Below are 21995 nucleotides of genomic sequence, written 5' to 3'. Positions count from 1 at the left end.
TCAGGAGCCTTTCATGGTTACACGAGTATAATGAAAACATTTGCCTTTTAAACTCCATTGGGTCATGGATGCACAATATGTACAATTGAGTATGTAAGCAGATAGAACACTCTACTGGCTGGCTGTTTTCTCCAAGACAGGGTTTCACGTGTGGGCCGCACTGGCCTGACACTTACTATGCAGAGCAGAGTGGCTTTGAACTCACGTCAACTCTCCTTAACTCTAGAATGCTGGAATCAGAGATGTGAGCCACTCTACCTGGCTACTTGTCTAACTTTAATCTTCCTGCTCAGCATTCTAAGAGTACAAGGATTAGAGTGTGAACCACCGTGCTCACCTTAAGAGAGAGAGAGAGAGAGAGAGAGAGTAGGCAGGCCTCATGGTCCTTGTGATTCTGCCTTCAAAGTCCCAGACTCATAGCCTTGTGCCACCATGCTGGCTGCAGTTGCCCATTGCTAAGCTAGACATGAAAAAGTTGTGTAACGGGCTAGTTACAGGGCTCAGGGGTTAAGAGCATCAGTTGCTCTTCCAGGGGAACTGGGTTTGGTTCCCAGCACCCACATAGTGGCTCACAACTGTAACCCCAGTTCCAGGGGATCTGGTTCCCTCTTCTGACCTCCACAGGCACCAGGCATGTATGTGGTACACAGACAACCCATGCAAGCAAAACATACAGTAAGGCCAATTTTTCAAAGTTTTACAAGAACGCACACCAATGTTATTCTCACAGATATTTTAGAGAATATATTCAACAGGTTATGTATGTGGCTGGAAGTGATGGCACATATCTTTAATTAAAGCACTTGGGAGGCAGAGGCAGACAAATACTTTGTGAGTTTGAAGCTTACCTGGTCTACATAGTAAGAGTTCTTGGCTAGGCTAGGCAGTCTTACTAGTAAGACTCTATCTCAAAACAATTCTTTTTTTACTCTGTTTAATCATGTGAGTCAATATTGATTGAACTATATTTATTCTAGTTTTATTGAAGTGTAAATGGCATATTGAAAATAATGTATACAGCTCGGTGAATTGGAACTCGAGTACTAGCGTGTGTTATCGCCACCACAATCCAGATAATAAAGTCCCATTATTTCTAAGTGTTTCTTTGTTTCTCTTTGTGGCTTTCGTTTGTTTGGTGTTTGAAACACTGAGCAGGATTTGTGCCCTCGTCGAACAAACATTCTTCTTGCTGGCTTTGAGCCAGGGTACAGGCAGGCAAGCATTCTACCGCTGTGCTACACACCTGACCCACGCCTTCAGCAAGGCCGAGGTGCGTGTTAGTTTGTTGTTGTGCACAGGTGATGTGTTGCCAAGCAGATCTCTGGAACATGCTTACACCGTCAGAAGTCTTAGCTGTAATATATTCACTAACTTTCTATGTGAAAACAATAAGAGCACATCACGGATTCCTGCCCAATGCCTTAGTGCAGATTGTTTTTAAATATAGGAGGCTAGAGGTATTGTAACAGGGCCCTAGACCCCAGCACAACGGACTCCATGATGAAGTGCCAACTGGGCTGGAAAACTCGACACATAGACAGCACCGCCTGCCAAAACTACAACAAAGGCCTAATCCATCAAAGTCCACATAGTTACGGGAAAGTCTCTAAATGTACTAACCTTACTTTTTAGCTTCCGTAGTTCCGCTTCCGGCTAACTGTTCTTGTTAACTGAACTATGTCAACCCAGAACATGAACTTTGTGCTTAAAAGCTCATCCTGAAAAATACTCTGTGCTAGCCAGTGTAGTTGCTGACCATCTGATGAAGGTTTCTATTGGTTTAAACCCATGTCTGAGCAGTCTTCTGTGGTGATTACCCACAAACGGTACAGCTCAGTGACCCAGCTTTTATATAGCATCCCACTAGTGCCCCCACACACAGTAGTACCCAAGTAGTAAGCCAAGTTTAGGCAAAATAAAATGAAACATCATAGTTTATATGTAAGAAGCTCTGTGTGTGTGTGTGTTCCCACATACCATGGGGGCAGGATTAAGGAATGGTGACTTTTTTTATTTTGTTTTTCTTGAAATTCACAGAGATCCACCTCCCCTACCTTCCCGAGTGCTGGGATTGAAGGCGTGTACCACCGTACCTGGCAAATGATGATTTCTTATTTCGCTAAAAAAGGAATGTGCTGCAGCTGGAGATATGACTGGGTTGCTAAGAGCACTGAATGCTTTCTCAGAGGCCCTGGGTTCAGTTCCCAGCACCCTCATGGCAGCTTGCAACCATTTGTAACTCCACTTCTAGGGGATCTGACACTCTTCTGGTCTCCAAGAGCATCCAGCACACATGTGGTACATAGATACACATCCAGGCAAAGCACTCAAACACAATAGGGGCTGAAAAAATGGCCCAGTGGTTAAGAACACTGACCACTCTTCTAGAGGTCCTGAGTTCATTTCCCAGAAACCATATGGTGGCTCACAACCTTCTGTAATGGGATCTGATGCCCTCTTCTGGTGTGTCTGAAGTCAGTGACAGTGTACTCATATTTAAAAAGGAAGGAAGAAAGAAAGAGAGGAAGAAAGAAAGAAAGGAAGAAAGAAAGAAAGGAAGAGGGAGGAATGGCTGCTGAATGAAACAGAAAAGTTCTTAACGTTTGACTAAACTCATCAGCACTGGCTGTACATGGCTTAGAAGAGTGTGGAGAGCATGTTCATGAATGTGCCCTTGCCAGTGTGAACTGAGATTTAGTCTAAGGGTGGGTGGGTGGTTAACTAGAGGTAGATCCCAGGTTTGTTGGGGATAACGAATGTGGTGGATTGAATATGCTTGGCCCAGGAAGTGGCACTATTAGAAAGTGTGGCCTTGTTGGAGGAAGTGTGTCACTGTGTGTGTGGGCTTTAAGACCCATGTCCTAGCTGCCTGGAAGCCAGTCTTCTCTTATTGGCCTTCAGATGAAGATGTAGAACTCTCAGCAGGCTCCATGCCTGTCTAGATGCTGCCATGTTCCTGCTTTGATGATAAAATGGACTGAATGTCTGAACCTGTAAGCCAGCCTTGGCCGTCGTATCTGTTCACACAGTAAAACCCTAACTAAGAAAGGGAAGAATAAGGTAGAGAAGGGAGGACGGCTGTGGACTCCTCATCTTCTGCTTTCCTCTCTACAGATACAGATACCCATCTGACAGTGGCTGTAACTGCTGTGCTGTGCAGCTGAGAAAGGAATCAGACCTCTTCTTTAACTCAACGGCAGCAGCTCTGTCGATTTAGAAACAAACCGATGAGTCTAATAGTATTCCTCATACTTCCAAGTCTCCTCCCTTGCGTGCTTGTCTGCTTTTTAATTATTTATGAGCTACGTTCTTTGAGTGTAAGACCCGCACAGAACTCATTAGGAAGCCCAGGTAGTCAAACTCCCCAGGCTCCCAAACTCAGGTGTGCTTCCTTAGCATTTACTTATTTGTTTGTTTTAAGATGGGCTCTCCAAGAAGCCTTGGCTGGTCTAGAGCTCACTATGTAGATAAGGCTGGCCTCAAACTCAGAGGTCTTCCTGCCTCTGCCCTTCAAGTGCTGGGATTAAAGTCACGTGTAACCTCTGTTTCTTAGCCTTTAAAAGTCTGACTTCTCCGTATTTATCTTTAGCCATTGCCAGACCAGATGATCTAGCCTTTCACCAGTAGCCATGCTCCAAGCCCACCATTCACAGTACATGCCCCGTGCCTCTTCTGTTTGCTCTTCTCTTTCTGGATACATGGTCTCTCACCAAAGCCTATCACACTGCCAGGTTATATTCCTAAAGTCACACTTACAGTGTTATGCCGACTGCCTCTTAGAAAATGGGCAGGCGTTTCTATATTGTCCTTCACTGACAAAGTAAAAGGCATTCCTGGGGCAGCCATTGGCCCCAAACTAAGAGCAGTCGTTCATTGTGGTACCATTGTGGTAGGCAGAGAATGGCCTTAGCCTAAACCAATCTTCATTACTGTTCCTGTATACTTTCTGTAAAAATAAATAAATAAATAAATAAATAAATAAATGGAGGGGTGTAATTATTTATATTCCATCCTTAATTATTTTTATAGAATAATTTACATTTCCAATTCATACGCCAAGAGCGGATGCACTCCTATGGTGCCCAGTATTTTGAAAACATTCCATTCGAGCACCAGTGGAAGGGGAAGCCCTGGGTCCTGCTAAAACTGAACCCCCAGTGAACTAGACTGTTGCGGGGAGGGCGGCAATGGGGGGAGGGTTGGGAGGGGAACACCCATAAGGAAGGGGAGGGGGGAGGGGGATGTTTGCCCGGAAACCAAAGAATTATTATTAAGTATTAAATAAATTAAAAAAAAGAAATGTATATAAGAAATACTCAAGTTAATAAAAAAAAAAGAAAAAAAAAAAAAGAAAACATTCCATTCATAGTGCAGACTCCGAAGGGTATTCTGCCTTACATGGTTTGTGTACTCAAATGGTCTTAGCCCATTGTGTACTCAATGGGCTGATGAAGGTACAACCCCTCACAGCATTGAGTGTCAGCATTATGAATACAATGAGTTTGACTGCTATCATCTTCTCTTGCGGATCCAAAACACGAAAACAATTCGACAACAATTTGACAACGGTAGAGTCACTCACAGAACATTAACCAGGTTCAGTTTCACAATTAAGGAGGCCGCAGAGAGAGGAAAAAGTAGCTGTTTTCTTAAAGATTTGTTATCTACTGATTGTAACGCACCTGGCACGGCCACAGAATCCATTTTATAAACAGTAATAGCATCTGTGCCAATAAAACCCTGAACACCGTGGAAAACCGCCTTCTAGAAACCTCTCCAAAAAGCTCAAGGACACTTGTACTGTGAAGAGGTTGAGAAAAAACCAAGGTACCGGTGAGCCAAGCCACCTCAGGAGGCTCCGAAGTGGGAAGTCAACTGAATGATGTAGACTTCTGAGTCTTTGGTTTTGGGGACTTGCTATGTAGACCAATGGCATTAGGCTCTCTGGGAGCAAAGACTGGGAGCCATTGTTTCCAGTGCCCAGAGCCTCTGGGATAGGAAGGGTGATGTCTAGGCCTTTTAAGAAGCAACGGAGAGTCCAAGCACTTGGTCACAGTAGTAGGTGCTACAAAGCGGGTTTGGGTAAGCTTCTGTTGGTGGGACTGACTCCATCCAGCAGCCCTGAGGGCATGGGCAGAGGGACCTGTTTATTCACTGATTGTCAGTTCTTCTCTAAAGCAACTCCAGGGAGGCAGGCAGGAAATCATACAACAATATCTTATACTAAGAAAATTTACAAGTTTTCTTTGCCTTCTGTTTCAGGGAACACATTTTCCTTTTGTCCCCTGGAGCACTGCCACTCCCAACCCCCAAACTTAGGCAGGCTGTGAAACCTAATCCACTAGCACTCTTTTTTTTTTTTTTTAAGATTTTATTTATTTTTATTTATGAGTATACTATAGGTATCTTCACACACACCAGAAGAGGGCACCAGATTCATTACAGATGGTTGGGAGCCACCATGTGGTTGCTGGGATTTGAACTCAGGACCTCTGGAAGAGCAGTCAGTGCTCTTAACCGCTGAGCTATCTCTCCAGCCCTCCACTAGCACTCTTAAAGGCATGGCTGACCAAGCCCCGGACTGAGCAGTGATAAGAATGGCGGCTTCCTCACTCGGCCATCAATCAGCCCGATTGCCTTAGAGCTCAGAGTCACAGCAGGAAAACACCTGCCTGCTCATTACTTCTGCTTCTCACTTCCTTGGCCTAATTTCAAGTCATTACTCTTGCCTCTGCAGGGATGGGCCGAAGCTCCCATCTGCAGGAAGGAGATGCTCCCGAGTGTGCTTGGCACACACAGACAGACAGACAGACAGACAGGCACGCACGCACACACACACACGCACCCATGCGCCTGCACATAGGAGCTAGAAAAAGGTGCACAGTGGACACGGCTTAGTGTCTGTGCCAAGCAGCTCCACCAGTGTTCTTTCCATGCCAGACATTCTTCCTCCACCTCTTCCTCCTCCTCTTCTTCAAGGCATGTGCCCCGTGATGGCGTCACACACCTTTAACCCCAGCACTCAGAAGGCAGAGGCAGGTGGATCTCTGAGTTGGAGCCTGGTCTTCAGAGCAAGAAACCTTATCTTGAAAAAAAAAAAACCAAACCCCTCAAAAACCCAAATCCCAAACCAAAAAGAGTATATTTAAAGCCAGACGGAGGGGCTAGAGAGATGGCTCAGCGGTTGAGAGCACTGACTGCTCTTCCGGGGGTCCTGGGTTCAAATCCCAGCAACCACATGGTGGCTCACAGCCATCTGTGATGAGATCTGATGCCCTCTTCTGGTGTGTCTGGAGACAGTTATAGTGTACTTACACATAAAATAAATAAATAAATATTTAAAAAAAAAAGCCAGACGGAGAAGGGCTGGGACATAGCTTAGTTGATTCAAGCTTGTGTGATGTGCACGAAGCCTTGGATCCCCCCCTCCCCCAGTCCCATATAAACAGGGGATGGTGGTGCACACCCCTGCAATCTCAGCAGCACTTGGGAGTTGTAGGTAGGAGGTGCATAGTTCAGAATCATATTTCGGCTACATAGTGAGTTGGAGGCCAGCTTAGGGTACATGAATCCATGTCTCAGGGAACAAAAGTGTGTCACTCTGTTAGTGTGGTATTCTTTCAAGTTTTTGTTAACACAGAGGCTCATAACTGGTCAAGATGTTGAGTGTTCAACTCTAAGGCATCTATCTCACCCCTGCATGGCTCGGGGATCATCTCAGAAGAAGGAGTGGTAAGCACGTGAGAGTGGGGATGGCGTGTGTTGAAACACTGTCTTCTGGACACGACGTGACTGATGTACTATGGACTCATAGCGGAAGTGACTGGCTGGACCTGTTACCATTCCATCACAACTGGGAGGGTCTCGTAAGGTCCCACCCCCAGTTAATGACTGCTAAAAGAGGAGGAGTCTTTTCTTCTCCAGTGGTGTAGCCACTGACAACTGTCTGGTAAGTAACCACATACCCCTACCCAGGCAAACAAACCTAGTTAAACTCAGTAGGAGGGGGAGGAAAAGGATTCAGAGTGAATGGAAGTGGAGTAAGTGAGGGTGAGGGAGGTGACTATGACCAGATACATTAACACACACACACACACACACACACACACACACACACACACAGAGGGAGAGAGAGAGGGGGGGGGGGAGGGAGAGAGAGAGAGAGAGAGAGAGGGAGGGAGAGAGAGAGAGAGAGAGAGAGAGAGAGAGAGAGAGAGAGAGAGAGAGAGAGATCCCAAAGATCTGGTTTGTTTTTGTCAACTTGCCACAAACTAGAGTTATGTGGAAGAGGAGCCCTCAGTTAAAGAGTTACCTTCATCAGGGTTGGCCTGTCTGTCAGTGTCCCTAGGGCATTTTCTTAGTTGCTAGTGGATATACCAGGGTCCAGATCACTGTGGTCAGTGTCATTCCTGGGCAAAAGGGAATTTGTGAAGCAAGGGAGTAAACCTCTCCCACAGTCTCTGCTTTGGCTCCTCCTCCAGGTTCTTACCTCCAGCTCCTTCCCTGGGGGCTGTAACTCGTAAGCCAAGTAGGTTCTGGCCGCTGATAAAACCTGGAATCCACGTAAAGTTGGAAAGAGGAATCCACTCCACAGTGTTGTCATCTGAGCTCCACACACGTGCCATGGCATCACAGCTACACCGACAGTAACATACAGTTTTATATTATATTATTGTACAATAATAAAACAAAACTCAGAAGAAATTTCACAGCAGTGTAACTTGCAGGAGACAGAAGTGGGACCGGTTCCAGTGTCTACCGGTTGAGTAAATGTAGAGCCCCCTCCTGACAAAATTAAGCTTTGGACACAGAGAGCCTGACTCCTGGGCTGTGCCTTTAACCACTGCTTAGCACGGCCACATTCAGGGGCTACCGCTGCCCTTGGGTGCACAGTTGAAACCCACTGAGTCTCACTCTCTTACCCAAATAGCACTTATCTTGCAGGACTGGCAGGGAGCAAATTCATTGGTTGGCGCTGTTTCTCCTCTAGGCTGGTAATTAGCTCTGTCTACCTTGAGCACCTGGATAGAGAACCCGCCTGCTTATTTAATGATTAATTAAGGTAGATGCAGGAGTTTGTGGTTTGTCTCTTGCCTCCAAACAGACTCCACGATCTGGCAGAACACACCTAAAAAGTAATTAGTTCCGAAGATGACTCACTGGGGTCGCTTTTGGACAGAGTGACTTGTACTGTTTCTCAAGTTCAGACATTCCGGCTGGGGAGTTCATGGTCTGCTGAGCTTGTGTTTGTACTACTGTGGAAACTCTTTGCTGGAAGCACAAACCTCTTCACGGAAGCTACTGCAGTTAGAGCAGAGTCGACGGCCACTGGAACCAGCTTCTCTGATTGTATTTCTAATCTCAAATAAGGAAATCTGGACACTGACGGTGGATGGGTGGTTACTGGGAGCAGGAGTAGGTTTCAGGGTTGGCATGGAGTGATGAAAGACAGGATGAAATTAGTGACAGTTAGTGGTGGCTTATGACTCTGAGCACCTTTGTAAACCAGCCAGGAGGGAAGATGCACACCTTTAATCCCAACGTTCAAGAGGCAGAGGCAGAGGCAGGAGGATCTCTGAGTTGGAGGCCAGCCTGGTCTTCAGAGCTGGGTCCAGAAAAGCCAGGACCAGAGAAGCCCTATCTTGGGTGGGTTGGTGGGGCACCTTCAAAACCACCTTGTGCATTTTACATTTAAAAGAACGAGTTTTCAGGGATATATAAATATCAATTAATATGAAATGTACATTAGATACATAAAATCAAAACACTTCTTTGAGTCATGGCTGCATCTTCCCACAGCTCTCTATAAGCTGTGGTTGATGTGGCCGAGTGACAGTGACTGGAACCTGGACCCTGAGTGGCTGGTACAGCACTGACCTGAGCCTGGTGACCGTGAGGATGTGAAGTACTCAGTGCGAGTGGCTGTGAGGTGCCTGATACGAGCTGCTTCACTGTGGTGCAGAGAAAAGCCAACAATTGGAAGCTCTGGACGCCAGCAGATGTGGCTGGCGGAGTCCTTGGGGCCTCGTGAACTGCGCTATGGGGTCGAATCATCCTCAGTAAAGTGGAGACTGTTTCCAGGAATGGTGAGGACCAGCCTGCTGAGATGATGCTCTTAGTGATCTCCCGCCACTCATGATGGGCTGGTCCATCCCTTCCACAGCAGCATCAGTAAGGCTGCAGGGAGCCAGGCCTCTCTGGGCATCAGCCGTCTTCTGAGAGGGAAGGATTAAGGGAGAGGGGGAATCATAATATATCGGATGGCAACATGGCTGAACATCAGAAGAGGCTCCCAGAAGAAGTCAGAGTGGAGCTGAACCTGCCAACTGTTTCCCACTGACTATGAACTGGACAAGAATTCAAGTGAGCTGAGTGTCATGCCACACATCTTTAATACCAGTATACGGGAAGAAGAGGAAGGTGAGTTTGAGGCTAGCCTGTTCTACAGAGTTCCAGGTCATTCAGAGCTACATAGTGAGACCCTGTTTCAAAATAGCAGCAGCAGCAGCAGCAGCAGCAGCAGCAGCAGCAGCAGCAGCAGCAGCAGCAAGAGTGTCGAGCCCAAACGGTTTCTTTTTTTTTATTTTTTTTATTTATTTTTATTTTTTTATTTTTTTTAATTTAGAGAATACTTTATTAGTTTTTGTAATCAAACCCGCGTATATAAGACCTTACATATTTAATACAGTGTGTTACCCCTGTACAAATGGAAAAAACTTAAGTTCAACATTTCTAGACCAATATGGCTGTTAATTTCTGTACAGTGCCAACTCAACACAGTAAATGGGGATACTTTTTTCCAAAGTTGACAGCACAGGTAAAGTTTCAAAAAATTCAAATTATATATCTGTATATATATATTTATATTTATATAAAAAGACCAATAATAGCAGTGTGTTATGCATCAACAGCAGCAACAGCTTTTCCAGGTTCTGCAGTCATCTGAACAAAACTGTAGAGACATCCAGCATACTCCATTAAAAAAAAAAAAGTAAAAAAAACAAAACCTGAGAAAACAGCACAGTTCTGTTAATCTTGTGGTACCTGGCACCATTTTTTTTTAAATTAGCTTCTCAATCATCATCTGGAAAGAAAACATTCTGAGCAACATCATTAAAAACAGCTCTGATAAAGCACGGTCACTACTACGTATCATAAAGCAGGTACAAGCTATTTTACATCCACAGAGGTATGATACAGTACTGTCCTACATCTATAATACTAGAGGATACAATTTAAAAGGCATTATTTGAGACTTGATTCTACTTTTCCAGCAGAGGGCCCAAAGGATGGTGTGACACAGCTTTGTAAAGAAACATACTCTAGACAGGATTTCCTTTCACTAGTGGCACAGTTCTAAGGATTCATTCTCTCCATGAATGTCAGCTAAAACCGTTATTAAAAAAATGAAATATCCCTAGAACAAAACCGTATAACCACCGGATTCACATGAAGATGACCTAGTGGAGACAAGCTGGACCTCACCTTACCAACAAGCTATCAAATCTGACCCAAACGGTTTCTAATGGGTGAGAAGATGATGGTTTGCAAAACCATTCAAGTTGTGGCTGTGCGGGCCGATGCCAAGAAATGAAGTGAGCATGGAGTCAGCGTCCCCAGGACACTCTTCCTGCCTGTTCATGCTTCTGCACCTCTTTCTCATGTGTGTCATATGGGCAACCTCTGTAGGAGCATAATAGTATGAGGGAAGGATTAAGAGAAGCGTTACAGGGCTGGAGAGATGGCTCTGTGGTTAAGAGCACTGACTGCTCTTCCAGGGGTCCTGAGTTCAATTCCCAGAAACCACATGGTGGCTCACAACCATCTGTAGCATCATGGTGGATCATCAGATGGGGCTCTCAAATGAGGCCAGCATAGAGCTGAACCTGCCAGCTGGTTCCCACTGTCTGTGACTGGACAAGAATTTCAAGCCAGCAGGGTGTCATGACACACACCTTTAACCCCAGAACCAGGAACAGTGTCCTCCAGACTCTCACCAGAGAGCAGCTGATCCTCATCAAAGTCTCCTGCTTACCTGGGGCTCCCATCTTCATGCTGGCATTTTGGCTCTTTGTGTTACTCCCTTCACAGAATCCATTAAGAACAGCACCTCTGGGTGCAGGGCGTTGGGTCAGAGGAATTGAGATGTAGCACTTCTAGCTTCCCCTAGTACTTGGCTTACTAAGGACCTGCTTGGGCAGAGGCCAGGGAGGGACCGTACTGAGGCAGTCAGTGAGAAGCCAGAGCCCATTTTTGTCCCTGTGGACTGCCCGACACTCTTCAGCAGTTGGGCTACGGAGGACATATTCATTCCAGTGGAAGATGAATGTAACCATCACTGTGAGTTAAAAACAAAAATAAAAACAGAAACAAAATTTCTTCCCTGACCCCAGTGGAGCAAACTCCAGAAGGTTGGGATCAATCTTGAATTAATATTATGTGTTAGATTTACTTTAAACAAATGCATGCACACGTGTGCACACACATACACATGATCCCTATACAGTATAGCATACACTCACAGCTATATACAAACACATGTATGTATGCACACGTATATATGTATAATACTAAATGAAACCTCTTCTAGGGTTTCTAGTGGCAGCTAAAAGAGTCTCATCTGTGGTCACCAAACAACAAACTGTTCCTCACACAAATACAGGATGAACTTGTTTTCTAAGAGATGGATCTGCTGTGCCTTACACTTTGAGCCTCTCTCCACCTTGACTTGTGTCAGCAAAATGCCTCTTGATCATACACAAGCACACACTTGTATCGTGTCTGACTTCAGAATCATTGAACAGTTATTTTTGCCTATGCCACATGGGTCTAGTACCCACTTTAATTAGATTGATTTACGGGGGTTGAGGATTTAGCTCAGTGGTAGAGCGCTTGCCTAGGAAGCGTAAGGCCCTGGGTTCGGTCCCCAGCTCCAAAAAAAAAGAAAAGAAAAAAAATTAGATTGATTTTCCAGATCAGTATAATAAAAGAACGACATGAGGGGGAGGAGGGAGAAAAGGAAGAAGCAATCAGCACAATTTGCTCGCCGTGTTTACAATTTTTGACTTACATGTATATGTATGACTCAGTACATACCATGAGTGTGCAGGTGCCATCAGAGGCCAGCCTGAGTTTACAGGTTGCTGTGAATAGCACAGCACAGAGCTGGGGATTGGACTTAGTCCTCTGGAAGAGCAGCAAGTGCTTATTTGCTGAGACGTCTGTCCAGTCCTGCTTGCCGGTTTTTAATCTACTAAGCTGGTAAAACTGAGCAAGTTTGATGTTCTTGTTGCTACAGTTAGGAGGAAATGGCTGCTTCTCAGGAACCATTAGGAGCAGGGTGGGGCTAAGTGTTAGGCTCTTGCTTAGCACATAGAAGGGTCTGTGCTCGAGTCACAGCGTACACACACACACACACACACACACACACACACACACACACAGCAAAAAGTAAAAGCAAAAGCAAGAAGATATGATGATCATGCCTGTAGTCTCAGCATTTGGGAGGCTGAGGCAGGAGAATTGCCGTGAACTGGAGGTTATTCTGAACTGGAGTGAGGCTAGCCTGAGCTAATAACCCACCTTTAAAAACTACAGCAGAAGGGTTGGAGAGATGGCTCAGTGGTTAAGAGCACTGACTGCCCTTCTGAAGGTCTTGAGTTCAATTCCCAGCAACCACATGGTGGCTCACAATCATTTGTAATGGCCTCTTCTGGTGTGTCTGAAAACAGTGACGGAGTGCTCACATACATAAAATAAATACATCTCAAAAACTACAGCAGAATGAGAACAAGAACAATGAGGGGGCTGGAGAGATGACTCAGTGATTACAACAGCTGCTCCTCCAGGGGACCTGAGTTTGGTTCCCAGCACCACATAGTGTGGCTCACAATGATCCATAGCTCCAGTTCCAGGGCATCTAATGCCTTCTTTTGGCCTCTGAGAGCACCATGTATTCACATGGTGCACATAGATGTAAGCAAATATTCATACACATTAAATAAAGTTAAAAATAAGAATTGCTTTATGGTATGAGATTACACATAAAACAAAACAAAACTGTTTGCATATTTCTGGGATTTTGCTTACACCTTCGTGGAGCCCAAGAGGAAGAGTCATGGTCAGGCAGACGATGCAAAGATGGTTGTGAGCGGCTCACCTTAGCATGGTGGACAGACAGTACCCCAGCCACACTCTAGGACACAGGTTGCTATCATGTTTCCCACACTGAGTAAGTACAGTAACTGTTCAGCATCGGTGGGTTCTCTGCAGGGGTTCTCCATCAACGCCCTGCTTCGCTGACTGGCTTGTCTTCCTTAGGGTTCTACTGCTGGGAAGAGACACCATGACCAAGGCAACTCTTAGAAAGGAAATCATCCAATTGGGTCTGGCCTATAGTTTCAAAGGTTTAGTCCATTATCGTCATGGTGGGGAAACATGGCAGCCTCAAGTCAGACATGGTGCTGGAGAGGAACTGAGAGTTCTACACCTAGATCCACAGGCGTCAGAAATGAATGCCACACTGGGCCTAGCTTGAGCATGTAGGAGACCTCGAAGCCCACCCTACAGTGACATACATCCTTCAACAAGGCCACACCTCATAATAGAGCCACACCCTGTGGGCTAAGCATTTAAACACCTGAGTCTTGGGGGTCAAACCTTTTCAAGTCACCATCTTCCTAGCCCTGTTTGTTCTTAGAGACAGGCATCAGTGTTATCCAGGCTAGCCTCGATGTCTCAGCTCAGTTGACCCTCCTTGTAATTGATCCTTCCAAGTAGCTGGGACTACAGGTGCCTTTGCCTTGGATACGAATTTTGTCAATATTATCTTTATTTAAAAATCCACACGGCCCCTAGGACAAAAATGTAGTGCTCTTCAGCTGATTAAAAGGACTATTGGGGGGGGGGGGGGTTGGGGATTTAGCTCAGTGGTAGAGTGCTTGCCTAGGAAGCACAAGGCCCTGGGTTCGGTCCCCAGCTCCGAAAAAAAGAAAAAAAAAAAAAAAAAAAGGATTATTGGGAGGTTGGCAATGGTGCATGCTTTAAATCCCAGCACTGGGGAGGCAGAGGCAGACGGGTCTCTTGAGGCTAGCCTGATTACTGGCCAGAGTGAGTTCCAGGGCAGCCAGGGTACACAGAGAAGCCCTGTCTCAAACAAACAAACAAACAAACAAACAAACAAACAAACAAACGTCAGGGTGCGGGGAAGCTTATTGGGGAAATACTTGCTGCCAAGGCTGACAATCTAAGTTTGATATAAATGACCCACATGGTCAAGAGCCAACTGCTAAAAATTATCCCATGACCCCTATGCCAGCCCAAACAGCAAGCTCTCCCCAACACATTTTTTTAAAAAAAAAAAAGTAAAAAGAGGGAGAGGGACCCACTGGCTGACTCAGTGATGAGACCACTGGATGCTCTTTCACAGGATCAGGGTTTCCGCACCAAGTGCTCACATGGTGGCTAACAACTGTTAACTCCAGTTATAGAGGAACTGATGTCCTCTTCTGGCCTCTTCAGGCATTGCATGCACATGGTGCACTGTCACACGTGAAGGCAAAAATACCCATACAAATAAAATAAAATAAAAATTAGATTAATTAATTAAAAACTTTAAGGAAACACTTTCTGACATCCCCCTTGACCTTATAAGCACTACTTAGTCCTTTTTAAAGGACTTTGTGGGTTGGCAAAATAGCTAAGTAGGTAAAAAAGTGCTTGCCTTGAAGCCAGCTCATCTGAAAAGTTGGGGAGCACTCACAAACAGGTGCCAACTTCACAAAATTGTCCTCTGACACAGGAGCAACACGCGCACACACACACACACACACACACACACACACACGAACACACACATACACATACACACACGCACGCACACTCACACACACACATGCATGCGCACACACATACATATACACAAACACATACACGCATGCACACACATACACATACACACGCACGCACACACATACACACACATGAACACACACATACATATACACAAACACACACACAGACACACACACAGAGACACATACACACACACACGCACACATACCCACGCATGCATGCATACGTACGCACACACACACACACACATACACACACACACGTACACACACACACGCATGCGCACACCCGCACGCACACATACACATACACACACGCACGCACACACACATATACACAAACACACACACACACACACACACACACACACATTTTTGTGTTTTCCCGGCATGTGTGTATGTATAACACACGTGAAGTTCTGAATGATTGTGAGCATTGTGTGAATACTGAGAATCAAAATCAGGTCCTCTGCAATAGGAACAAGAGCTCTTAACCTCAAAGCTGTTTCTCCAGTCTCTTCCCTCCTCCCGTCACCCCCCCTCCTCGCCACCACAAATGCTAATTTTAAAGGGGTGGGGGAAGGACACTGAACAGAAAGGGTGGAAAGGAGCATCTTTCAAGTTTTTCTCTAGAACAATAGTGACACCGTGTGGCCAGTTCTTGGGACAGCAGCTGTGACGTGGAGTGAGTGTTGATTACACAGCAGAATGCAAAAATCCCTGTTAACTACATCAAGCAGACTTCAGATAGAATTCGGAGAGCTTATAGAGACCTGCCATGCACGAGGACTACGCCATTTCTTTCAAAGATTTTTTTATTGTATTGTTCCGTATTTTTCAGATGATCAGGGACTAATTAATTCTGTTGTGTTTATATAGTAAAGCAGCCATGCAGTTGTAAGCAACTATTTTCATTCATACATTCATTCACTCATAGATAGGCTCCCATTCACTCACACACTCATTCATTCATTCATTCATTCATTCATTCATTCATCCATCCATTTATTCATAGATGGGCTCTCACTCTAGCCAGGCTGCCTTTGATTTCATTATATAGCCTATTTGTAATTCTCCTGCCTCAGCCTACCAAGTAATAAAATTACAGGCACGAGTCTCCACCTAGTGGACCTCTTGCTTTTCTAACATGTTACCCATAGATAGCATAGATGGTCTTGACAGCACATTCTGACATGCATAGGGACTGACTTTGTACTAGCTTCACTATTCTGCCCCACTTTGGTAGTTGCCATTTATTCTAGTAGAGCTTAATCTCTTAGTTAAAATAATAACTTTAGGGCTGGAGAGATGGCTCAGTGGTTAAGAGCACCTGACTGCTCTTCCAGAGGTCATGAGTTCAATTCCCAGCAACCACATGGTGGCTCACAACCATCTGTAAAGAGATCCAATGCCCTCTTCTGGTGTATCTGAAGACAGCTACAGTGTACTTATATATAATAAATGAATAAATCTTTAAAAATTAAAAAAAAAAAAGAGCACTGACTACTCTTCCAGAGGTCCTGAGTTCAATTCCCAGCAACCACATGGTGGCTCACAACCATCTGTAATGGGATCTGATGCTCTCTTTTGGTGTGTCTGAAGACAGGAACAGTGTAGGTGAATGCTAGCAGCAAACCATTGAACTGAGAATGGGATTCCCATTGGAAGAATTAGAGAAAGGATTGAAAGAGCTGAAGGGGCTTGCAACCCCATAAGAACAACAATCAACCAGAGCTCCCAGGGACTAAACCACTACCCAAAGACTATACATGAACGGACCCAGGGTTCCAGCTGCATATGTAGCAGAGAATAGCCTTGTTGGGCACCAATGGAAGGAGAAGCCCTTGGTCCTGCCAAGGTTGGACCCCCAGTGTAGGGGAATGTGGATGGGGAGGGGAACACTCTTAGAAGAAGGGGAGGGGGTGGGATAGAGGGCTTATGTTTAGGAAACCGAGAAAGGGAATAACATTTGAAATGTAAATTAAAAAATCCAATTGAAAAAAAGAAATTAGAAATGAAAAAATAAATCTTAAAAAAAAACAATAACTTTAAAAGATGAACGTAGCATTGAGCTGTGGTGTGCACACCTGTGATACCAGCACCAGGAAGTGGAGGCAGGAGTAGCCTGAATTCAGGCCATTGTTCCCAAAGAGAGAGCAGAGACAAAGCAAATGAGAACAAGAAGCATCTTCCCAGTGCACAGCGCACGGAGGCAGGAGAGTCAGAAACTCAAGGTCATCCTCAGATACAGGGAGTTTGAAGCCAACCTGGGCTATGTGAGACCTGTCCCAAACAAACAAACAAACAACAAACAAAAAACATTAAAGAGAAAACAAGCACCTAACCAAGGTAAAAATTTCTATTCATCTGTTAGACGTTTTAATGAATGTATTGCTACTGTGCTTGTGTACTGTGGTGATGTGTGGTCAAATGTGCCACAGCTAAAGGCCAGGAGACAGCTTTGTGAGTTGGCTTTCTCCTTCTGCCTTTATGTGGGTTCCAGGGATTGAACTCAGGTTGCCAGGTTGAGCAGCAGTTGCCTTCTGAGCCGTTTCTCCGGCTGCATCCTTGTTATTTGAGTTATTTGCCCATCCCTGTAATTATAAACCTTCCCACCGTTTGCGAATCCCCTTCGCTGTGCCTGGGTAGAAGGCAGAAAGCAGCACCGTGAACACTCTTTTGAGATGATGTTTGAAGTCCACGGGGATTTGGGAAGTGCTCAGTCTATAAACATGCTCCGTAATGAATTGCAGGGAGTTGCAGATGCATAAGGCAAAGGGTGATTTACGGCATCGTTTATAACTCAGAATACAGGAATTGAGTTGGACCAGACCTTAGAGGTTAAGTAGACCCGTCTCCTACTCAGGGAAGTAATCCTGCCAATGATAATCTTGACATGCGGTTACTTAACATCTGCTAGAACAACCCCAGCGATTCCCAGGGATGGGAAACTCCTGCCTCTCATCTCCAACTCGAGTTATTTCAGAGTCTTTCTTCATGATTCAAGGCCTGTCTTCTTGCAGCTTTTTCTCAGGTTGTCTCAGTAAACTACCGGGCAACTTTTCTAATTTAGTAGCTCGGTGATGTGTAACTTTCTTCCCCTTGCAGGGTAAAATGTGCCCAGTGTTTTCCAGCGTCCCCTAACCATTTTGGTCACCTTCTCGGATACTTCTCGTTTTATCGATGTCCCCAGTGGAACAGATGCGAGGCACGCAATCTTTGTCATGGTTTTTGGTTCTTGATTTTCTCTCGATGTAGAGACTCCTGCACCTGAGGATCACCTTGAAGCTTGGACCCTTCTGCCTCCACCAACCCAGTGCTGGGATTGCAGGGATGTGCGCCAGTGTCCTGTTTATGTGACGCTGGGATAGAACCCAGGGCTTTGTGTCCTAGCAACTGAGTTATATCCTCAGCCCTAGATGCAACCTCATTACCTCAGACTGTGCAAGGCTTGTGACTGTATGTGGGTTTTAGATTCCCGTCAGTGCTGCCGAAGTCCTTTGGGGGTTGCATGCTCCCCCTGCAGGTATTTATTTTTACAGAGTTGACAGAGGTAAATATGGTTGTTTTTGAGACAGAACCTCACTATGTAACTCAGGCTGGCTTACGTAGCTTATGTTGGCTGAGAACCTGGCAATCTTTCTCAGCTTCTAGGGTTCTGGAACTGCAGACGAGTACTGTCACACTCAGTCAACCTTGACAATATTTGGATGTGCGATTATCTGAATAGTAAGACACATATGTAAGCTGGGTGGTAGTGGCACACACCTTTAATACCAGCACTCAGGAGACAGAGGCAGGCAGATCTCCGAGTTCGAGGCCACCCTGATCTACAGAGTGAGTTCCAGGACAGCCAGGGCTATACAGAAAAACCCTGTCAAGAAACAACCAACCAACCAACCAACCAACCAACCAACCAACCAACCAACCAATCAACCAATCAATCAACAAACAAATAAACTTAACAATAAAAAGACACACCTATAGACATGAATAACCAGTACACAATCAGGAGTCTCCCTGCTCCTGAACCACTATAATCTCAACCCCCTGTGGTCCCCGGCTCGGTTGATTTATTTACTGTACAGTTTTGTCTGTTCAAAGGTGTCATCCGAGGTGGGAGGTGTAGCTCAGTGACAGGTCATGGCCTAGGATGTATGAAGTCCTGAATTCATCTGTCCAGAAGCCCCATGAGCCCATTATTTGTAGGTTTTATAGATTTTCCATTACATAAGCATAACTACATTATTGACCATTGGTGGCTGGTCTCTATCTTCAGTCCCTTGAGGTCTGGGAGTCAAGTTAGGAGGCTAATGCAAGAGACTCTTAAGTTTGAGGCCAGCCTGGGATCCATAATGAGACCCAGTACAAAAAAAATAACTAAAAACCCCTTGTAAGACTGTTGTAAAAGAGGTATAAGTTTGTTCATTTGTTAAGTTTTATTAAATGTCTAATAGATTCCCTGGAGATATTGTTTGAATAAGGCCAAGTGTCCTGCTACATATCAGGGTAACAATGTGGCCTCTTGGGAAACTGGGGAAAGAAGATTGCCCAGAGTTTGAGGCCAGCCTAGGCTACATAAGATGGCCCTACCTCAGAAAACAAAACCATAATGTGCTTGGGCATTGCGCTTCAACTATCAGCCTGTTCCTCTAGACTGAGTGGGTCAGACCTGTATTTGTGATATTGACGGTGATGTTATATTTCACATGTCTTCATTTTGCCTGCCAGGTTATCAGGAAACCATCCTTATACACAGAATAAAAATAAATAAATAAATCTTTAAAAAAAAGGGGGGGGGTTGGGGATTTAGCTCAGCAGTAGAGCACTTGCCTAGCGAGCGCAAGGCCCTGGGTTCAGTCCCCAGCTCCGAAAAAAAGAAAAGGAAAACAAACAAACAAACAAACAAACAAACAAAACCACAAGCCCAAATCGCACAAAACTTCTTTTTTTTTTTTTTTTTTTTTTTTGGTTCTTTTTTTTCGGAGCTGGGGACCGAACCCAGGGCCTTGCGCTTCCTAGGTAAGCGCTCTACCACTGAGCTAAATCCCTAGCCCCCCGCACAAAACTTCTTAACCCTGTGTAAAGCAGTTTATAGTTTAGCTTTTCAATTTTTTTGAGATAGGATCTTTTTTTAAAGTTACTTGTCCCTTGCTGTGACAGAATACCATGACCAAAGTGACTTACAAAACAAAGCGTTTGACCTCACTTACAGTTTCAGAGAGTTCACGATGGTGGACCAAAGGCATGGTGGCAGGAACAGCTGAGAGCTCACATCTGGATCTGCAAGAAGGCAGAGGACAAGGAGAGATGGTGCAACCCTCAAATCCTGCCACCAGGGGACACACTTCCTCCAGCAAGGCCACACCCCCTAATCCTTCCCAAACAATTCCTCCAACTGAGGACCAAATATTCAAACATTTGAGTCCATGGGGGTCATTCTTGTTTTAACTACCATACGGCCTCAGTATGTTACTCTGGGTGGCCTGGAACCTTATGTAGACCAGCTAGGCCTCCAACTTTTGAAAATCCTTCTGCCTCTGCCCACTAAGTGCTGGGACCATAGGCATGTGCCACCATGTCTGGCCACTACAGCAGTTTTCAGAGCTTAATGTCCAGTGGGTGACAGAATCTAGAATCCAGTTTTTCCACTTTCAGAAACTCAAGCCATTTGTTTACTTTTTAATCTTTACTCACCACCGACTTAAGCTCCATCTGACCGGTTCTGCCTGTTTTCAGCCCATCTATCTTCTGTTGACCACGTACTCCCTCCATTTTTAGACCTGAGCCCTCCTTCTCCTTGAGCTGCATTCTCCTCCCCCCACCCCCTCTTAGAAGAGCCTCTAGCACCACCGTTCTCAGCCTTCCCCTCTCAAAACTGTGACCTTTTGATACGGTTCCTTAGGTTGTGGTGTCCCTCAACCATAAAATTATTTTCATTGCTACTTCATGACTGTAATGGTGCTACTGTTGTGAATAACAGTGTAAATATCTGATAGATAAGATAGCTGATATGCTACCCCCAAAAAGGGGTCTCGACCCACAGGTTGAGAACCACTGCTCTAGAGGGTGGATGTGATAACCTCAGTTATGGCAACTGACTTAAAACAGAGTCAAGAGAGGGAGAAAGACGAAGTAAAGCTGACTGAGAGAAAAGAAAGTAGAGGAAGGTGAACCCATATGTATGCATGTGTATGTATATGTCTGTATATTCACATACACAGTACACAGCTTATACTGGCCTTGAACTTCTGATCCTCCTCCTGCACCCACTTCTCCAGGGAAGGACCACACGGTGTCCAGACATAAAAGCAGCACATTCTTGGTCATGTTTCTTTCTTTCTCCTTTTCTTCTCTTCTTCCTTTTTTTTTTTTTGTTAAAGATTTATTTTACCTTAATTGTGTGCATGCGTGTGTGTGTGTGTGTGTGTGTGTGTGTGTGTGTGTGTGTGTGTTTTGCCTGAATATAAACGTGTATACTACATGAGTGCAGTGCTGGCAGAAGTCAGGAGTCAGCTCTCCTAGAACTGGAATTCCAGACGGTTGTGAGCTACTATGTGGGTGGTATGAATCGTACCCAGGTTCTCTGGAAGACTAGCCAGTGCTCTTAACCTCTAAGCCACTGTTCTGTTCTGTTTTGGAGAGAGGAACTTGCTAGGGAACCCTTGCTGGTCTGGATCTCACCACACAGACCAGGCTGACCTGAAGCTTGAATTCAATCCTTCTCCCCCAGCTTCCCAAGTGCTTTGATTTTGGGTGTTTCTGGGGTTCCAATGGATGGAAGTAGACACACCTGCAGCTATTGGTAGAGATGATTTACTTTAGGACAGAAAATCGAAGTGGAATTATATTTTCCGAATATCCTATTATGGATTCTTTTGAGCCTTGAAATAGTGCACAGGCTCAGTGTTCAGAACAGGTAATTACTGTTAAAGGACAGAGCTCCGCCCCTTCTCTTAATAACTGCATGATGGTAATCTCTGTCTACACAAAGAGAGCTGATCGATATCTTCTCCTTTTGGATTCCAGTGATAGCAACTTCAAAAGCTTCCAGTAAGTCTTGTGGTTCAGCTACCCTCCCATGACAGATTTAACTATCACCTTACTCCAAGACAGTTTAAAACAACACAGTAATAGCAATCG

Source organism: Rattus norvegicus, chromosome 3, assembly GCF_021556685.1.
Source record: "Rattus norvegicus strain SHRSP/BbbUtx chromosome 3, alternate assembly SHRSP_T2T, whole genome shotgun sequence".
Taxonomy (NCBI): domain Eukaryota; kingdom Metazoa; phylum Chordata; class Mammalia; order Rodentia; family Muridae; genus Rattus; species Rattus norvegicus.
The sequence above is the reverse complement of the archived record's forward strand: the minus strand, read 5'-3'. Positions refer to the sequence as shown.